The sequence below is a fragment of the Bos taurus genome, chromosome 6, assembly GCF_002263795.3.
Source record: "Bos taurus isolate L1 Dominette 01449 registration number 42190680 breed Hereford chromosome 6, ARS-UCD2.0, whole genome shotgun sequence".
NCBI lineage: Eukaryota > Metazoa > Chordata > Mammalia > Artiodactyla > Bovidae > Bos > Bos taurus.
In genome coordinates, this window is record NC_037333.1 from 76,367,114 (window position 1) to 76,372,665 (window position 5,552).

The following is a 5,552-nucleotide window of genomic DNA, read 5'->3' on the forward strand; positions in this document are numbered from 1 at the left end:
CATTTCTGTCAAGTGCACCCAAATGACCAGAAAGCTGTTAGGTAGTTAAATCTGAATAGCACTAGCAAAAGTCAGAATATGTAGGTTATATGCATGCTCTAGTCCATATCTCCAGATCCCATATCTCTCCATATGGCATCACATGTAGGTTATATGCATGTTCTCTAGTCCATATCTCCAGATCCCATATATCTCCATATGGCATCACATTTTCCTTCTCATTTTAGAGGAACTGTCTACATTAAATCCAGCATGGTATACTACTCTCACTCAATCCAAGTCATTGAACCCAGACAATAAGGTTGTTTCTATGATTCTTTATCTACCAAAAGCCAGAAAACAAAAAAGAAACTTAGATGTTTGAAAGTTCTCACCACTATTTCAGATCAAAAATAATAACCTACTATATATGATTACAGAGCTTCCCTGGTAGCTCAGATGGTAAAGCGTCTGCCTGCAATGCAGGAGACCTGGGTTCAATCCCCGGATTGGGAAGATCCCAAGAGAAGGAAATGGTAACCTTCTCTTAATGATTATGTCACATAAATTGAAGAAATATTACATGATCTTCTGCCATTTTAAATGTTATACCAGTAGCATTTTATTCATAATAGAATGAGAATACTGCAGATATATATCAGAGTTAATAGAAAACTTCAGAAAATAACTTCAAGATATTATTCAGAGAATCACCTCAAATATCTGTAGAACATTATCTGAAGGAGTGGCTTTACCTTAATGGTAAATTTCACAAGTTGTAGGAAATATGCTTTTCAATTGCAGCATAACCATAGTGGAAATGCACATGGTTTCAGGACATCAGTCTTTTCATCTCTCGGCCATGAGGAATTTCACTACTAGTCAGAGTATAAAACTTGAAGAGAAAACCATTGTTGACCCTTCATTTTTCATTTTTTATCAGCAAGTACTCTATTAAAGTAAAATGATTTAAACAATACACACAGCAGCAGTGTTGATTTTAAATTGATTCAACTTTATAATGCATACATTACCATCAAAGCAAATATTCCAGAATGGGTATGCTAATATAATGAAATACTCTCTTTATATAATTAACAGTATAAACAATTTACCCTGCAATGTCTTGTCATGCAGCTAGTACTGGGTTGGCCAAAAATCTTGTTGATGCTTTTCTGTAAGATGTTATGAAAAAATCCCTAACAAACTTTGTGATCAAAACCAATAGATTGTGAATAAATAAACCAATCATTCTCTGTAATGGACAATAAGTATCTGATTTCTGCCAAATGTACCCTTAATTACTGTGACCAAACGACACATAGCACCAATTCTTTGGTAACCTTTATTTGTCTATTAGCTTACTATTGGGAATATAAATGGTTGAGAAAGCTATTTCTCTTGCAGTGAATGGTGTCATTCAGATATCTCTGGTTTTACTTTGCCTTTTATTCAACCAATTTAACTGTAGCTTGTAAATCATGTATCAGAAATAAATTGGGTTGTAGAATATCCTATTCTCATGTTTTTTCCTACACAAAATCAATTTAATAAGATGTGATGTAAGTCTGCCTTATAAATTACTTAATACTCAGGGAAATTAATAAAAACAGAAATTCCTACTAAAACTAGATTTTTAGCCATAAGCAAAATGTTTAATATCCTAGTGAAGTGGAAAACACAATCCTGTCTTTTATTGTGTCACTGATAATTAATCATAACAGAAATAATGCTATTAGCCAAGGAAAAGAGGCAATGAGTCAGTCAGTCAGTTCAGTTGCTCAGTTGTGTCCAACTCTTTGCAACCCCATGGACTGCAGCAGGCCAGGCCTCCCTGCACATCACCAACTCCCAGAGTTTACCCAAACTCATGTCAATTGAGTTGGTGATGCCATCCAACAATCTCATCCTCTGTCATCCCCTTCGCCTCCTGCTTTCAATCTTTCCCAGCATCAAGGTCTTTTCAAATGAGTCAGCTCTTCACATCAGGTGGCCAAAGTATTGGAGATTCAGCTTCAACATCAGTACTTCCAATGAACACAGGACTGATCTCCTTTAGGATGGACTGGTTGGATCTCCTTGCATTCCAAGGGACTCTCAAGAGTCTTCTCCAACACCACAGTTCAAAAGCACCAATTCTGTGACACCCAGCTTTCTTTATAGTCCAATTCTCACATCCATACATGACTACTGGAAAAACCATAGGTTTGACCAGATAGACCTTTGTTGGCAAAGTAATGTCTCTGCTTTCTAATACGCTGTCTTGGTTGGTCATAATTTTCCTTCCAAGGAATAAGCGTCTTTTAATTTCATGGCTGCAATCACCATCTGCAGTGATTTTAGAGCCCAGAAAAATAAAGTCTGACACTGTTTCCACTGTTTCCCCATCTATTTGACATGAACTGATGGGACTGGATGCCAAGATCTGAGTTTTCTGAATGTTGAGCTTTAAGCCAACTTTCACACTCCTCTTTCACTTTCACCAAGAAGCTCTTTAGTTCTTCTTCACTTTTTGCCATAAGGGTGGTGTCATCTGCATATCTGAGGTTATTGATATTTCTCCCTGAAGTCTTGATTCCAGCTTGTGCTTCCTCCATCCCAGCGTTTCTAATGATGTACTCTGCATATAAGTTAAATAAGCAGGGTGACAATATACAGCCTTGACGTACTCCTTTTCCTATTTGGAACCAGCCTGTTGTTCCATGTCCAGTTCTAACTGCTGCTTCCTGACCTGCATACAAATTTCTCATGAGGCAGGTCAGGTGGTCTGGTATTCCCATCTCTTTCAGAATTTTCCACAGTTTATTGTGATTCACGCAGTCAAAAGCTTTGGCATAGTCAGTAAAGTAGAAATAGATGTTTTTTTCTGGAACTCTCTTGATTTTTCTATGACACAGCAGATGTTGGCAATTTGATCTCTGGTTCCTTTGCCTTTTCTAAGTCCAGCTTGAACATCTGGAGGTTCATGGCTCACGTATTGTTGAAGTCTGACTTGGAGAATTTTGAGCATTGCTTTGCTAGCATGTGAAATGACTGCAATTGTCCGGTAATTTGAGCATTTTTGACATTGCCTTTCTTAGGGGTTGGAAGGAAAACTGACCTTTTCAGTCCTGTGGCCCCTGCTGAGTTTTCCAAATTTCCTGACATATTGAGTGCAGCACTTTCACAGCATCATCTTTTAGTATTTGAAATAGCTCAACTGGAATTTCATCACCTCCACTAGCTTTATTTGTCATGATGCTTCGTAAGGCCCACTTGACTTCACATTCCAGGATGTCTGGCTCTAGGTGAGTGATCACACCATCATGATTATCTGGGTCATGAAGATCTTTTTTTGTACAGTTCTTCTGTGTATTCTTGCCACCTCTTCGTAATATCTTCTGCATCTGTTATGTCCATATTATTTCTGCCTTTTATTGAGCCCATCATTGAATGAAATATTCCCTTGGTATCTCTAATTTTCTTGAAGAGATCGCTAGCCTTTCCCATTCTATTGTTTTCCTCTATTTCTTTGCACTATCACTGAGGAAATCTTTCTTATCTCTCCTTGCTGTTCTTTGGAACTCTGCATTGAAATGGGTAAATCTTTCCTTTTCCCCTTTGCTTTTTGTCTCTCTTCTTTTCACAGCAATTTGTAAGCCCTCCTCAGACAACCATTTTGCTTTTTTGCATTTGTTTTTCTTGGGGATGGTCTTGATCCCTGCCTCCTGTACAGTGCCATGAACCTCCATCCCTAGTTCATCAGGCACTCTGTCTATCAGATCTAGTCCGTTAAATCTATTTCTCACTTCTACTGTATAGTCGTAAGGGATTTCATTCAGGTCATACATGAATGGTCTATTGTTTTTTCCTACTTTCTTCAATTTCAGTCTGAATTTGGCAATAAGGAGTTCATGATCTGAGGCACAGGCAGCTTCTGGTCTTGTTTTTGCTGACTGTATAGAGCTTCTCCATCTTTGGCTGCAAAGAATATAATCAATCTGATTTCAATATTGACCATCTGGTGATGTCCATGTGTAGAGTCTTCTTTTGTGTTGTTGGAAGAGGGTATTTGCTATGACCAATGCATTCTCTTGGCAAAACTCTATTAAATTTGCCCTGCTTCATTCCGTACTCCAAGGCCAAATTTTCCTATTATTCCAGGTGTTTATTGACTTCGTGCTTTTGCATTCCAGTCCTTTATAATGAAAAGGACATCTTTTGGGGGTGTTAGTTCTAAAAGGTCTTATACATCTTCATAGAACCATTCAACTTCAGCTTCTTCAGTGTTATTGGTTGGTGCATAGAAATTACTTTATTTTTGCAACAAATTTTCTTCTCTTCCTTTAGTATCTGGATTACCCTTAGTTTGTTATGATGCATTTTTAAACTTCTACCGATTTTACATCACTCCTACCTTTGGATTGATTCACCCTCAAGTAGAAAGACAAGAATGTTACCAACAATAGTTTTTTAAAGCCCAGGCTTCTTTTCAGTGTGAGGCAAATCTATGGTTCAAAATATAGAATATGCTCCACTGATGGGCTCCATGTGGAATGACTCATGTTCATCAACTCTTCTGTGAAGAGTTCAAATAATCATGGACTGAACAGAAGCATGTATTTTAATTCTATAAGAAAATTGCAAGCATTCCTGTGCTATTTCTAAAATTATAATTGGTTTTGAATGGGAACACCCTTCATCGCCTTTGACACTGTATGCACTAAATTCAGTGTTTTGTGTACCATGCTAATATATAAAGTTGATGAGTATAAAATTGAAAAGACATATCTGCTCTTAATACCAGAGGTGTAATAATCTGGAAATCTATGGTTAGAACTATAGATAAGGTTAAGATAAAGATGTAAACATACCTAGACATTTCAGAAAATACATACTGAATAAGTAAATAGCATACACTATTTGTTTCAAGCTAAATTCATAAAAAAATGTAAGATGGCACTAATTTTTTTTTCCAAGGCTTTGTGGTTATAAGTATTCATTTAACTTAAGTCCGACTTTCAAATGCCAAACACAGAGAGTGACATTGTTTCCAGATGTAGCTTTTAACAGATCATGTCTTTAGTAATTAAGTGCAGTCAGATCTGAAAAGACTAGTAATTGAAGCAACATAGATTACAATTTATTGCTGAACAATTCCAGACACAAGAAAGAAAGTAGAATTAAATAGCTTCAGACATCAGACTCCATGTTCTTAGATGCCGCTTTTATGCCTTAAAGTAACAACATTCGTTTTGTTTAATACACACATACACGCAAGTGTGTATGCATGCACAGCTTATACAATAAATAAATAACAAAATTAGTAGAATTGAAGAGATGGGGAAATTACTGGAAATATATCATCCCCTCTGCGGTATCCATTTTTTTAGTGTTACTTTGTTTTGTTGTACATGGATATATTATTTAGTGCAGTAACTGTACTTACAGTGAAAACTCATTAGATGTCCACTTTACCCTTCCCTACGTAGTTCAAAGGACAGACAGTTTGACTCCAAATCTGAACATCAGCTCTTAGCTCTTGGCTCTGATGTGCTCAAAATAGTTTATGTGCATGTATAAACTGAACCATC

The 5,552-nt window shown here is 36.7% G+C and overlaps 1 non-coding gene across 1 annotated transcript; it reads left to right on the forward strand.

The window, feature by feature from the left end:
• Positions 1-423: 423 nt before the first annotated feature.
• On the forward strand, positions 424-495 carry TRNAC-GCA (transfer RNA cysteine (anticodon GCA)). The gene has a single exon. It is a non-coding gene; the product is annotated as a tRNA-Cys (tRNA).
• The last annotated feature ends 5,057 nt before the right edge of the window (positions 496-5,552 follow it).